Below are 16,043 nucleotides of genomic sequence, written 5' to 3' on the forward strand. Positions count from 1 at the left end.
GAGGAGTTTTGTGAGTCTTGTCCATAGGATTGTTCCAGCCCATGGCCAGTAGGGTTCTGGGAGGGCCACCTGGCCAGCAGATCCCAGCCACTGGACTGCAAGTATTTCTTTCAGAGGATCACACAAGGTTGGGCCACCAGAACAGTGCTGACATATTGATGTGGGGTGACTCTCACTGATGTTGCACACAGGACCGAGTCAGGACTCAGAGCTCTGGATGGCCCACTGCCCACCTTGGGGTTTGAGCTGCATTTGTGGGCTCTTGTTGGCGCTCATCTGTGTTCTGACCATGGTGCGTTCTGACCACGGTGCCACCTGGTCTACAGCACCCGCATCGAGGAGAGGTGGCTCTGGTGTCCTTGACTCTGTATGCCTCCTTCTGCTGTGGGCACCCAGGACAGTCACCCTACCCTCTCTGCAGGCTCTGTGCCACCTGTTAGATAGGCTCCCAAGAGGAACCGCACCTATGCTCCAAGAGCTTTTGGGACCATTGCTCTGTGGTCCTAAAGGGCCCTTCTGAGTAATGTGCTCTACCGTCTCCAATGGACGTGGTGGCATCTTGCTCTTCAGGGCCAGTCTCAATGAGGGGCCAGCATTCCCTGAAGGAAGAGGACGGCTCTTCTCACTCAACCCATAAGCTTCTTGCCTTTCTTCTGCTGATGGTATACAGAGCTGCATTCTATGTCACATTCTAGAAATGCAGCGATGGCAGCCTAAGAGAAATATCATATTGTGCTTATGCTATAAAACTCCAAAAGGAAAAATTTGCATGAGCAGAGAGGGAATTCTTGTTCACACTTTTCTGCCTGCTCTGGGTAAGACTTGCATGTTTGGTCATCACCAACCTTCGAGAGAAGCACATTCATGGGCTGCAGGATGCTTGGCGCAGCGTCATGAGTCATTCTGTGACCAGCATTGAATAGTCAGTGTTAGGGAACTGCAGAGGCCCAAAGATATATACTATTTCAATATAAACCGGCTCTAAAGAGCCACAGTGTTGTGAGTAATAACAGTGTTGCCACCTCTTACTTGTGGTGCAAGATATGAAAGTTAGCCAGAACCTTCACTTGACACTAAAGAACATGATGAGACCATTCCTGGGCTTGAATAGGAAAAGACGGTGTCTGGTTGGACTGTAAAGAAGTAGGTAAAGTGCCATTTCTCCACCCATTACTCAAAATCCTTGTCACTAAATTACTATATCTCACACAGGCCCATGAGTTTTGTAATTTTCTCATAATTAAAATATTTTTATAATGAAATTGTTTATATAGGTAAGAGTCCCACAAAAAACATCTGCCTGGACCCCACATAGTCTCGGGGCAGCCCTGCCTCTGGCTCCCATGGCTAGGGGCACATTCCTGCCTTTAATCCCCCCAGCATCGCTCAGTGTGCTGAGGCTCAGGACTCCCCGTAGGGTCCTGGCAGATGGAGACCAAGCCCCTGCCCTTGCAGGGCAGCAGATTCCCCTTTCACCTTTATTCTGTCCCCAGAAAATAGCCTGCTACCATCCTCACAGGATTGGCCTTAATCGATGCTCACCGCTCATTATATGGACTTGACTTGGGCTATGAGGATTTTAGAACGATTTAACAATTCATTCAACAACGTATGCATTTGGTTCTTGCCGTGTGTCGGGAAATGCAATCAGCACAGGACTTACACAGATGAATAACACTGGGTTCGCCTCTCCAGGAGCTCATGGTGCAGCGGAGACAGATCAATAAGCAGATAGGTGCAACAAACCAGTAGGAGCGATCAATAGACAGACAGAGTATGGACAGAGCAGAGAGGACTAGGGGTTTGACACACAGCAAGACCTGAGGAGAAGTCTCTTTAAACAAATCTGTTTGGACTAAGCCATGAAAGATGAGTGTGGGTTCACCTGGCCAGAGGATGGGCTGTCGAGCCACCTGGTGTAGGTAATCAGCTGGACTGGGCGCGAGGTACAGCACACATCAGGTTCTGTGTGGCTGGGATGAGGGGAAGATGCATCCGGTCCTCAGTAGGATGAAGCTGGAGCAGTGGGAAGAATGAAAATTAAGGCAGGCTTAATATGCCACATCGAGGAACCTGGGCTTTAGAACCAGTGAAGAACCACTGATGGTCCTGAGTGACAGAGGTATATAATCTTATTCTGGTTTAGAAATCTATCTGGAAGTGGGAGAGATTCTAATTTAGAGAGAAGATTGTGGGCAAGGGAAAGATAGGAGCTTGTCATCGTCACAGTATACAGTTCAGAGGGGACTGAAAGTCAAGCCTGCCGCCCCCGGGAGGCAAAGGCCACGTTAGCGATTGGGAACTCCACGTCAATGCGGATGGCTTGTGTGATGGAAGCCCTGGGAGGGCATATCTGCCAGATATGTTTGGCTGCAAGAAAACCCAACTAACACTGGGTTCTTTCTCTCCCAGCAAGGGGTCTAGACCTCAAGGGCTGCCAGCTTTGGTTGAGAATCACAGGACTTTAAGGGCTGGTGGTTCTGCTCTGGGCGTCATGTGGCATTCAGGCAGGAAGAAAGAGGAAGAGGCAGTGTGGCAGTGTCCGTCCTGGTTCCTTCCCATCACAGCTGTCTCTGTCTCCCACCTTTCACCCTTCAAGAACAGAAAGGTAGCAGGAAGCAGCCTGTGCATCCTCAGGGACACGGGGAGGAGGGTAAAGCGGGCCACCACCATCTGAGTCAAACTTGCCCAGGCTTGTTGATGCCCTGTTGGCACTTGGCTCCATTTTGCTCCCCTGGAAGTTGAAATAGCAAGAACGAGGGCCACCAAACTGGCAAGGAGGCTGAGCCGCCTTCGTCAGGGGCCTTCATAGGAAGGGGAACTGACAGAAAATAATAATAGTCACTCTCTATTGAGCAGTGTTCACTGGCCATGTGTCCGGCACCACTCTAACTGGTTTACATACTTAGCTAAGCTTGGATTGGAGGGAGCTGTTATCATCCCATTTTCAATTAAAAACCTGAGGCTTCCCTTGCCCACGACCACACAGCAGGCATGTGGCAAGCCGGGAACCGAGCCAAGGCGGGCCCCCCGAGCCCTGTTTGTGGTCAGCTCCTTGGCACTGCTGGGTGCCACCTTGACCCAGGAGAACCAGGACTCAAAAGTCCATCAGGAGTCAAGGCTTTAGCATTTGGGAAAATGCTGCCAACCAGGCCAGAATCCTTCCTGACGAATAACTCTCCTCTTAGCATCCTGCACCCACAGCTCACCAGCTGCATGCAGGAAGCCGGCTGCACAGTTTCAAGGCAGAGTGTTTTTCCCTTTTCCTTTACCTGGATCATCTGAATGATTGATGACCCCAACTGCACCTGACCCCCAACTCCTTTTCATGTCCTGCGAACAAACATCAGGGGCCTGATGTGCTAAGTGCTGTCCGGCCACCGGGGTGAAGAAGTCTTAAACAGCTCTCTCTCCATTCCCACAGCTACTGTCACCTACCGGAGAATTATTGTTGTGTTTGTTTTCTCTGTTAAAGTCATAGCATTCACTCCCGACGGTACCTCTGTAACACTTTTATATGCTTAAAGCCAGTATAAATGTTGTCTGTAATAATTATAGGAAGCCTGGAATAATAAGCGCTCTTCTTTAGAAAAAACTGGAGAATGGGAGGGAAGAGGTTTTTGCTCTCATTTTGGTGGGTCCCAGGAGCTCTGATAGAGCACGTAGTGGGGTTACAGACAGCAAAGGGGAGCTCAGAGCTCTGGAGGGTGAGAAGGCCACGGGCCAGGTCTCTGCCGGCAGAGCGGGGAGCTGGTTTGCATCAGCAGCTGTCTCTCCTGGGCTCTGGCTTGGCCAGAGGAACCGTCTCAGGCACCCAGGCGTTACTCAAGTCATCCGCTGGATAACTGCCCTTAAAAACAGCTGAATGCATTTCAAAGGGGATTCTGGAATCTGTCCTGGCCCTCTTTAAATAAAGGCCTTTGCTTATCTCCAGAAATGTGTCCCTGGCTCTTCAGGAGGTAGGCATATGATTTAGTGCCCTTGTAAATTCCTCAGCAGCCCGGGGATTCCATCCTTCCGCTTCCTCGCGGCGAGTGAAACAACTGTGGCAAAGCTCTTGGCCTTCTTTCCGCTCTTCCACCCTGTCATCCTCCCAGGCTTTAGGGTGTATTGGTTCCCATGGAAACGGCAATGTCCTTGCTGTGGACAGAACTTAATCACAGCCAAAAGGGTGAAATAAAGTACATTTTTATCTTGGATTGAAATTTGTATCATGATTCATGAAATGGAAGAGAGAAGGCAGCAGAAGAAAAGCAGGAGGGTAAGAAGGACAAGGGGAGGGGGGAAGAAAGGGGGGGCAGGATCGAAAGCGATTCCCTGTGTGTCTGCCTGAGGAAACTGTCGAAGCGGAGGCTGTCGTTGAAATGTCGCATGTCCCTCACTGCATGCCAGGCTGGGTCTGTCCCAGCTCTCTCAAAGGCTCTGTAGAAGCAGAGCTTGGCTGGCCCTGCAGGCTGCCAGCCTGATGTGATTTGAGAGGTGCCTGCCCCAGGGTGTCTCCTCCACCTGTGGCTGGCAGGCCTGAAATTGTACCACGAGAGGTCAAGTCCCTTAGGAACATCTTTCAGTCTTGACACAGGTCCTGTTATATGAGGTAACAGCTTAAGCTATGACCAACTCTTTTTGTTGTTGTTGTTGTTGAGGAAGATTGGCCCTGAGCTAACACCTGTTGCAAATCTTCCCCTTTTTGCTTGAGGAAGATTGTTGCTGAGCTAACATCTCTTTTGTATGTGGGACACTGCCACAGCATGGCTTGATGAGCAGTATGTAGGTCCGCACCCAGGATCTGAACTGGCAAGTACCAGGCCACTGAAGTGGAGTGCACAAACTTAACCACTACACCATGGGGCTAGCCCCTCGACTCGTATTTTTAGGGGCTATTTTACTAGATCCTTTTCAAGCTCTAGCAATTAATTGAGGCCAGGTGCCCTGGCACTTAGTAAACGCTTAATAAACTTAGCCATCTCTGCAGAGACGCCCACCTCCTCCTCCGGGTCTCTCTCCTGCTTCCCGCCATCTGAGCACCTACTCTGTACATCCACCTAGGAGCAGACCCAGATTGGTGGAGTTTGAAGCTTAAAAGATTTTGCAGCCTCTTTAAGAAAAAGAATACAAAACTACGAGCATAAAGTTAGGTACAAACTCTTGAAAGGGGCCCACACAAATGCAGGGCTTATACTGCATTACTTCATGGTAATTCACCTCTGCATCAGTTATCTAATTTAATCTTTAAATCAGCACCACAAGGTACCTAATTCTCCCTTTTAACAGATGAGAAAACTGAGGCTCTGTGAGAGTCATCAAAATTTACTAAAGATTTACAAAAAATTTCCTAAACCCATGGGTTAAATTGTGACTCCTGGGGACTGATAATTAGGACTAGATCATTGGAGCATGTCTCTGTAACTGCTTTTTTTGCATAAGCACCAGTTGTAACATGCAGAATTTCCAAAATGTGACTTTCATTTCCCCTCCAAATCCAAGCCAGCTGACAGAACTGGATTTCAGCTGGGGTTGGAAAGCTGGAGATGGTATCGTGTATCCCACTTGCAAATAATTGATTGGCTTCCTGCAAAGCATTGTGTGCTCTTGCCACGAACAGAGATGGAAACTGAGACCGTCAACTGGATGGCTGGTTAATATCCGCAGGCAATGTGTGTCCAGCGTTCCAGGACTGGAAATCCAGACCAGCCTGCGAAGCAATGGGACAGGGCAGTTTCTGGAGTCCTCCTGGTTGCACTGAGTTATGTGGATCCTCTCCGATCAACAATGGAACCAGCCTTCCTTTTCTTTCCTTTATTAGTGTTAGCAATATTATCCAGTCTTCCATTTAAATCTAATCAATTTTAGATACATATATGCAGAAACATCCTCACATACAAAGTTCCTAAGTATAGCTCCCCTGGCGTTGTCTTCGAAATAGTAGAAACTCAAATAAATCGGAAACACTGAATACTCTCCCACGTCATCCTCCCCAGGAACCCCGAGTGAGCACATCGCAGGACTGCTAACAGCGTGCCTTACAGCGGGCCAGCCACCCTCCAGACTGGGCCCCGCAGGGGTCCATTGGGGACAAAGTCACAGAGAGCAGGGCGGGAAGAGGAGATGCTGGCCCCCAAGGAGAGAGCCGGGGCGTGAGGGAGAGTGGGGACCCCTGCCCAGAATCCAGATTCACATACTCTGGGAAGTGTTTGCATCTGAGGCACAAAACCTCTGATTCAAATCTTTCTTTCCTAAGGGTTTTTGTATACACAGCACTGTTGTCAGCCCCCTAATGAGAGCACAAGTTTATTAAGAGATTGCTAAGTACTTTTATGTCTACAATCAAATTTAGTCTATCATCTAATTTATCCTCACAACGCCGTGAGGAAGGAACAATGGTGAGGAGCCGCTCTTTACAGATGAGAAAACAGCGGTTCCATGAGATTAAGTAACTCTCAGGGTCACCAACCAAGTCAGTGGTGGAGTCAAGGTTCAAGTCTGGCTCTATTCTACTCGAGAATCAGGCTCCAAATCTTGATGACATTTGTGGGGTGCTCACCACGTGCCAATCCCCATGCTAGCAATCTACAAAGAGTCTCTTACGTGATCTCTACACTGGTCTGTGAGGTATTTTATCCCTGTCTTCAGTGACTCTCTAATTTAGTCTGGGGAAGCGGGCAAGGTAAATGACAATGAGATGTGTATTTTTAAAACTTCAATACAAATCAGACTTAAATAAGTACAAAAGAAAGATGAAGTCAATGGCTCTGGGATAGATTTTTAAGGACAATTTGGATTTACAACGCTTTGAATTGGAGAAACAGAAGATTCCCCTGGAAGGACCCAGATGAACAAAGACGGGGGCAGGTTTGAGAAGCGGTGTTTTACTGCGGTTTGACAGAAGCACAGGTGGTGTGTCAGGGACACCTGGCTGGAGAGATGGACTGGCATTGACCACCAGGTTGAAAAATTCTCTATTGATCTGGTAGATAATGGGAAAAAGATGATCTGGTCAGAGCTAAACTTTAAAAAAAAAAAGAGCCGCAGCATTTGTAGACCAGACCAAAGCAACAGTTTGAACAAGAGGTAGCGAGGGCTGAATCTGGGTGGGAACAGCGAGGATGGAGGGGAGGCTCATGCAAGGACATAGCTCTTTTCTTCTTTTTAAAAGATTGGCACCTGGGCTAACATCTGTTGCCAATCTTCCTTTTCTTCTCCCCAAAGCCCCCCAGTACATAGCTGTATATTCTAGCTGTGAGTGCCTCTGGTTGTGCTATGTGGGATGCCGCCTCAGCATGGCCTGATGAGTGGCGCTAGGTACATGCTCAGCATCCAACCAGTGAAACCCTGGGCCGCCCAAGCAGAGCGCATGAACTTAACCTCTCCACCCGGGGCCGCCCCCAGAGGACATATCTGAAATATTGGCTCCTGTATTCCACCGCTGGGAAAAGACTCACCCTGTTCCCTCTGCCCAGGGTCTGTAAGTGGGCCAGGATCCCCATGGGGAGCCAGAAGGGGTGTGTGTGTGGGGCGGGCACCGTTTTTTCCGCAGACGCTGAGTCCCTAGAGCGCCTGCAGCCTGCACGATCCCGCAAGAGTGGCCGTGTGCGGGATCGACTGCACACTGTTTTCCCACATCTGTGAGCCTGGAATCCCAAAAGGTAGGGGAGAGAATGGGAGAGCAAAGAGCTTGAGAAAGGGTTTGTGGGTCTGGCAGGAACATTGGCTGCCCTAGGACACAAAATCTATTATTTTGTAAGCATAACTGTTTTACAGCTTTCTATGTTTTCTGTGTTGTTTTCTCTTTCATTCTCCCTTTGTGCTTTCTCTGGTGGGACTTTTTCAAATGAAGTTCCTTCTGAAAAGTATTGCCCGTCTCAGCTGTGCTGAAAGGAAATAAGAAGGGATTCTTTTCCTCTTGAGTCTGGATGCGAAAGGTGCTGAGCATGAAGGCTCGGGGTGGGAGCCAGCGGGAAACCCTGTGAGTCCAGAGGAGACAGGACCGGCTGGAGCAGCCCCTCCTTTTGGCCCAGAGGCTCCTTCCAGCCTCGTCTGGCATGTTTGGATCTTGTTTCATTACCAGAGGGGTTCCTCTCTTACTTCTGGATCCACCACTGACGCTTGGTGCTTCATTTATAGAAGGACCGAGATGGTAGTGATCCTGAAGGACAGGAAGAGCCCAATGGGACACCACTGTCTCCTCCCCACTCCGTCATCCATGAAGCTGCTGGGAGATCAATCAAAAAGCAAACACGACCCATCACTCCGAGTAAAGCCTCTCCAGTTAACCAACGCCATCTGATTCCCATTCTCCTTTTGGGAGCATTTGCCTAGACTTTCACCTTCTCGCGATGCTGAACTGTCTGATTTTCTTATTCTTCCTCCTTCCAAAGCTCCAAAACACAGGCGCACATGGACATGTACATGAGTGCACATGCTTGCACACACACACACGCACAGACACTCACTCTGGCATTTCTGGACTGGAGTGTGCACCACCCCCCTCCCCATTAGACAGACCAAATCTTTCTCTTCTCTGAAGGTTTGCGAACTTCCCATACTTAATTCTGGCTGACTCAAATGCCTGATTCTGGGCTCCCATGATACCTGTACCGCCATCATGTACCAGCTTGTGTCATAGTAATTTCTTTATAAGTCTGTTTTCTGAATTAGACCATGGACCATGGGCTCGTTGAAAATAAAACCGAGTCGTCCTCATGTTGGTATCACCGTGTCCGGTGGTCACCTGTAGGTGCTCAATGAATGTTTGAAGACTGCATAAAGAATTGTCTCATGCAATGCTGTGTCTGCAGAGTCCCAGCTTTTCTTTAATGTAGAGATGTGCTCACCACCTGTGCAAGGAGAGAGAGCGCTCACATGGAGAGACTGTATACTCATTTGTAGACAAATAAAGATGAAAAACGTATTGATGGTTAAGCATGGGCTTCGTTCAGAATCTCCAGGTTCGGAGCGCTGAGCCCATTCGTATTTTATGTTTATTTACACATGGCAAAATCTAGCCTTTTGTTTTGAGAGAGTTTCTCACAAAGTTTAATTAAAATGTTCCAACAATCTCACAGACACCAAATCACTCTCACAACACAACTCTTGAGTGTAAACAATCAGAAATACAGGGATTAAATTCCTCTTCGAGTGTGTCTGGGCTTCAGAGAGAGAGAGCAGCAGGCTCGGCGGAATGAGCTCCGAGCTTTACAGAACCTCTTAAATGGAAGCTCCAGACTGTCAGTCAACCAGACCCCGTCTGGTCCCACCCGGCTGACGGCGAAGCACCGAGAAAGGGAGATGAGCTGGGGCAACCTTTCAAGCCAAATATTTTCTTTTCCTTTAGAATAAGAGGGGAAAACTCCAGCAGATGCCATTAGCACACCAGCTGGGCAGAGGACCCCTTCTTATTTCGAACAGGCCAGGCCCTCTGGTCACCAGTGGAGAATTCCCACTGACACGGAAAAGGGCGAGCAGTCGTTTGTTTGTTGTTGTTTCTCCTTTAAATAAACGACAGTCTGGGAATCTGAAATCGGGCGCAGCAGGGAGAAAACAGCTACACAGGCTTTCTCAGAAATGCAACCGTACACGCGTTCCAAGGGCACCCGTGGTCACCACTGGAACCGTGTTGTCACTGTCTTCCCTCACGTGAGCAATTGGGAAACCAACAACTGGGAAATTAGGAGCGGGCTCTTCTTGCCGTTCTCCCCTTCGGAGGGTCCAGCCTGCTTTCGTTCACGTGTACAATAGATTCACGAACAAAGAAATCCTGAAAGCACGGCACGCTTGCTCGTCTGTACATCCTGAAAGCCACAAGGGATCTTTCTACATTCCCCGTTCACTCGGAAGCTGAAGCTGTCATTAGGTAAAGGAAAGAGGCTGCTTTCAAGCATGAATCATTTTTCACAGACTTCGTTCAAATAAACTTCTTTGCTAGTTCCTGAAAGGCAGTTGGGAGGGTGCGGAAGGAAATTCTAACTCTCCCTTCTGTGCTGAAGATAAGGAAGGATGGCTCCATTCTTGCCATTTGAAAGAGGTGGAAGACAACACATCCATCTAAAGATAAATAAAATGAAGCACGAGGATGTCGCTGGAGATAGACTCGCCCCGAGACTCACAATGAACCGACAGCAGAAGTGGGAAGAAAATTTAGGCTTTTCTGATTCCAAAGCCAGTGTTTGGTCCTCCAGGCTTAGGTATGCTGAAAGAAAACGTTACTGAAAGTGAGGATGCAATATTAGACATACGTCTCAAGGGAGGGTCTCTTCCCAGATATCTGAAATACATCACAATGTCGATCTCTAATTATAACTCATCTTTCCCCCAACAAGTTTGACGATATGTTTGAAATAATTTGCACATCCTCTTTCAAATTTTGAAATATTTTTGACCCAGCAAAAAATAGTAGCATAAAGGGGCCGAGCCCACGTGCTAGTGGTTGAGTTCAGCACACTCCCCTTCAGCAGCCCTGGTTCAGTTCCCAGGTGCAGACCTTCACCGCTTGTTGGTGGCCATGCTGTGGCGGCAACCCACATACAAAATAGAGGAAGACTGGCACAGATGTTAGCTCTGGGCAAATCTTCCTCAGGAAAAATAAATAAATAAATAAATAACATAAAAACATCTGTCTACCTACCATCTGGCGTAAGAAGCAAGATACTGGAAAAATAATTAAAGCCCCCTACGATACCTCTCTCCTCCCACACCAGTAACCACTCTCTGGAATTTGATATTTAGCATTTGTATTATGTAACAGATGTGGTCACTCTGATAGGCACTATTCCAAGTGCTTTACAAATATTGACTCATTGTTAGTCTTCATAACAACCCAATGAGCTGGATGCTACAATTATCCTCATTTAACAAATGACAAAACTGTGACTCAGAGAAGTTAAGCAACTTGCCCAAAGTCACACAGCTACCCAATTACAGAACTAGGATGCAAATTGAGGAGTTGGGCTCTAAGGTCTGTCATGCTGTACTGTCTCATGCTGTCTATCTATCTATCTATCTATCTATCCATCTATCTACCCACCTCACTATCTTTCCATCCCTAAACAACACATGCCACTGTTCCAGTGTCATCATAGTGCCATCATTACACAGTATGTGTTCTCTTGCAATTTGCTTTTTTCCTCTCAATATTATCTTTATGAGATTCATCCATGTTGCTGCAGGTAGTTCTGGTTTACTCATTTTCATTGCTGGTTATTTCCTCATGGTGTGAACATACAGAATCGCCCATCTGAATATCAATGAATATTTAGGTCCAGAATCTTTTTCTATTGCAAACATTGCTGTTAGGAGCATCCCTGTGCATGGTTCCTGTGCACACATGCATTTTTTTCCCCAGCATATGTGCCTAAGAGGACAATTGCTGGATCAACGGGTGACTTAGCTTCAGATATAACACAGATTGCCCAGTTATTCTCCAAAAGTTTTGTACAAATTCACACTCCTACTGCAGGTAAGTTTCCATTTTTGCCACAACCAGGTTGTGCTCTAAAACTAGGCATTTAGTTATTCGGTTTAGACTTTTAAAATTCTCGCCATCTTATTTTAATTTCCATTCCCTTGATTACCAGTTAGGCTCTTCTGAGCACTGCCTGTTCATATTTTCTACCATTTTTCTCTTGAGTTGTTATTTTCTTCTTAATTATAGGAGTCATTTGTGTATTCCACCTAATAACTTGTGTCCATTATATTCATTAGAAATATTTTTTCCCAATGTGTTCTTTTAATGACTATAATGGACATGGGCGCTGAAGAGACTGTGCAAAAAGACAGATAAATACCGAGAAGTAGAGCTTCTAGGTCATATAGTAGTTTGTGTTTAACTTTGTGAGAAACTGCCAGACAGATTTCCAAATTGGTTGCGATATTTTAAACTCCCACCAGGAAGGTCTAAGAATTCTAGTTATTCCACATTCTCATCAACACTTGGTGTGGTCGGTCTCTTTCATATCAGCCAGTCTAGTGGGTGTGTAGTGAAATCTCATTGTAGTTTTATTTGAATTTCCCTGATGATTTACGAAATTGAGGATTTTCATTTGCTTCTTGGCCACTGCGTACCTTCCCTGTAAAATGCCTGTTTAGATCTTTCGCCCACCTGAAAACACTAAGTTGTTTGTATTTTTATTATCGAATCGTGGGAGTTGTAGTTACCTACGCATTCTGGCTACAAGTCCTTTAGATACAAGTCTAGATACGTGTATTGGGAATCTTTTATCCCAGTATGTAGCTGCCTATTCATTTTTTAACAATGTCTTTTGAAATGTAGAGTACTTCAGTTATTCTATTTTGTCAATATGTTTTTTATTGTCAGTAATTTCTAGCGGTTCTATCTAAGAAATCTTTGTTTATTTCTAAATTGTGCATATGTTTTCCTATGTAGTCTTCTAGAAGCTTTAAATTTTAGCTTTTCTGTTTAGGTTATATGACCCATCTCAAATTAATTTTTGTGTATGGTGTGAAGTATAACTCAAGGTTTTTTCTTTCATGCACCCAGTTATTCCTGCAACGTTTGTTGAAAAGATCTTTTTTTCCTAAAGATGTTAAGGTGCTTTGACATCTGATCAAAGGTCAACAAGTCATATAAATGTGGGTGTATTCAGTTCCATTAATCTATTTCTCTACCCTTTCAGAGGTACCATGCTGTCTTAATTGCTTCAACCTAGATGAAGTCTTGAAATCAGATAGCTTCTACTTTTATTCTTCTTTTTCAAGATGGTTTTGGCTGTTCTAGGTCTTTTGTATTTCCTAATGAGTTTTAGAGTCTGTTTGCAATTTCTACAAAAACGCTGCCGGGATCTTGATTCGTATTGCATCAAATCTGCAGATCCATTTGGATAAAATGCGTTAAATCTACAGATCAATTTAGTAAACACAAACATCCTAACAATGTTGAGTTTTCCAATGCATGAACGTGGTATACTTCTCCATCTACAGGTCTTCTTTCATTTATCTAGGTAATCGTTTGTAGTTTTCATTGTAGAAGTCTTACATATATTTCATAAAATTTGTCCCTAGGTATTTTGTATTTTTAATGACGTTGTAAATGGTACTTGTAAAGTTTCATTTTCCAATTTTTTGCCGCCAGTATATAGAAATGCAATTTCTTTAATATAGTGACCACATGTCTTGCATATAGTGGATAGCTTTGATGGCCCCCAATGATCCTCTTCTGCTGTTTGTATCCTTGTGTAATCCCCTCACCTTGTGTGTGGGCTGGACCTAGTCTTTCTTCTAACAGAAGATGGCAAAAGAGATGGGCTATCACTTTCAAGTTAGGTTACAAAAAGATGGACTTCTGTCTTGCTAACGCTAGCTTTCCTTGTCTTGCTTGCTTACTCCATGGAAGTGAGCTGCTGTGCTGAGATATGTCCCATGGAAAGGACCATTGGCAAGGAACCGAGGGTGGTCTCTAAACACTCAGCTAAAGTGTGCAGCTCTTTTTCTGTGTAGCTCTCTCCCCTTCGGGATTCTACTTGGTAAATTCCAGCCACCTCAGGAGCCCTGAACTCCACTCTCTACCCCCTCGATTCAGCAGGACTGCTGTGCTCTGGGCCGGCTCTTCCTATACCGTGCTGCAATGTGCCTCCAGGCAGATAGCCAGGGGATCGTGGGGCCCATCTTATTTCATTCCCTTCTCTCAAGGACCTTAGTCCTGTGGTACTTTTGTCTAACATCTGAAATCAGTAATTGATATATTTCACCTAGTTTTATAGTTGTTTGCAATGAAAGAGCTAATCTGGTGCTAAGTACTTCATCATGGCACAGGAGTCTTTCGTTTTTCATGATGTGTTTTAAATTTCATTGAATGCATTTTTCACCTACCAGGAATATCTTGTGGTTTTCCTCAATTTGTTATGGTGGTGAATTACTTTAATAACTATTGTAATGATAAAATGTTCGTATATGCCTAGGATAAACACAACTTGATAACGATGTTTTGTTTTTTTAATACTTGCTAGACTTGTTTTGCCAGTGTTCTGTTTAGGATGTTTATACCTCTACTCAAGAATGAGATCAGCCTGGATATTTCTTCCACGTACTGTTTTGGATTTGGTATCAAGATTATGCTAATTTCTTAAAAGATACAGGGGGTGTGTTAGCGTCCTATTGCCACTGTAACAATTTACTACAAACTCCATGACTTAAAACAACACAGATTTATTATCTTCAGTTCTAGAGGTCAGAAGTCCGAAATAAGCTTGCTGGGTCAAGATTAAGGCGTCGGTAGGGCTGCACTCACTCCTGAGGCCCCAGGGGAGAATCGGTTTTATTGCCTTTTCCATCTTCTGGAAGATGCCTGCATCCCTTGGCTCATGGTCCCCTTCCAGCCAGTAGTCTCTTCACTCTTGCTCTGCTCTGTCATCGCAGCTTCCATCTCCTTACTCGGACTTCCCTACCTTCCTCTTTCACTTAGAAGGACACTCGTGATTACCGTGGACTCCCCTACATAATCCAGGATAATCTCACTATCTAAGAGCCTTAATTTAATCACATCTGCAAAATTCCTTAGCCACATAAGGCAAATAGTCACAGTTCCAGGGGTTAGGACACAGATAGCTTTGGTGGGGTGGGGGAGGGGGCATTATTCTGTCTACCACAAGAGGAGAGAACCCTCCTCAATTTTCCTTAATTTTTTCTTTGAAAGGTCTTATATAAGATTGGGATTATCTGTTCATTGAATATTTGATAAAACTCACCTGTCAAATTGTTTAGGACGTTTTTGTGGGTGGAGTTTTTGAAAAACATAGTCAAAGTGTGAGTGTGTGTCTGTGTGTGTGTTTCAAATAACCATAGCAATATTATTACTAAGAATTAGATTACTACTCTTGAATATTTTTGACCATAGGATATATTCCTCTATGGTATAAATATACACCACATACCACCAAAATACTGTGTTTTAAAATTTCTTTAAATAATTTTTCTCTATGCATTTATTCCTCCAACCACAGATGTACTTGAGTTCTTTTGATTTTCATATTTCAGAATTGTTTTTAACATTTTGATTTTCTTTTGCTTTATAATTATTTGCATAGTTCCAATGTCAGAACTATAAAACAAGCTTTTTTTCGGAGAAGTCTAGCTTCCAGACCTGTGCTCCAGCCACATTTCCTTCCTCACTATGTAAGTAATAATTTTCAACAGTTTTTGATTTACTATTTGAGTGTTTTATTTTTACTGTGAGCAGTTATGTATAGGTATGCAAGTGTGTATAGCAGTTCTTAATTATATAAATATATACGATCATATACATTTCACATGAAAGATTGCACGGTGAACACACTGCTCTAAATTTTACTTTTCTCATGTTTTTCTTACTAACAGTATATTCTGGAGATCACTCCATCACTGCATGCAGAGAGCTCCCTTATGACTTTTTGAAACTTCACAGCACCCACTGTTAGCATGTACCATGATTTTTTCAAACAGTTCCTTATTTTTGAATATCTGAGTTGTTTTTAGCCTTTTTCTAATACAGTGTTTCAATGAAGAGCTTTACGCATGTGTCATTTCATACTTGTGCGGGTGTATTTTTAGCATAGCTTCCTAGAACTCGGCTTGACGGGCCAAAGAGTAAATACTTTGCTATTCGTCCACACACTCATCACAGAATATCTTGTCAATCTTTTGGATTATTGCAATATGATAAGTAGGAAATGGTATTTCAGTGTACTTTTAATCTGTATTTCATATAATGAGTGAGGTTGATCACCTTTCGCTGTGCTTAAGGGCTGTTTACATTTTGTGTGTGTGAATTATCTAAGATAGATAAAAGTTTATTACCTAAACACTTTTCTATAGGGCCATTGGCATTTTTCTTCAGTTTTTAGGTATTAGATATCAACCACATTTTGTGATATAAGTTGCTAATATTTTTAAATATTTTGTCTTTGACTTTGCTTGTGATGTGGAGGTTTTCCTTTAATGGTTTTATTTTGTCATGCAAAGTATTTTTACTTTTTATTTATATGTGATCAAATTTATGGATCTTTTTTCCTTATTGATTCAGGGGTTTTTTTTGTTTTTGTTTTTACTTTTATTTA

The sequence above is a fragment of the Equus przewalskii genome, chromosome 17, assembly GCF_037783145.1.
Source record: "Equus przewalskii isolate Varuska chromosome 17, EquPr2, whole genome shotgun sequence".
NCBI classification, from domain to species: domain Eukaryota; kingdom Metazoa; phylum Chordata; class Mammalia; order Perissodactyla; family Equidae; genus Equus; species Equus przewalskii.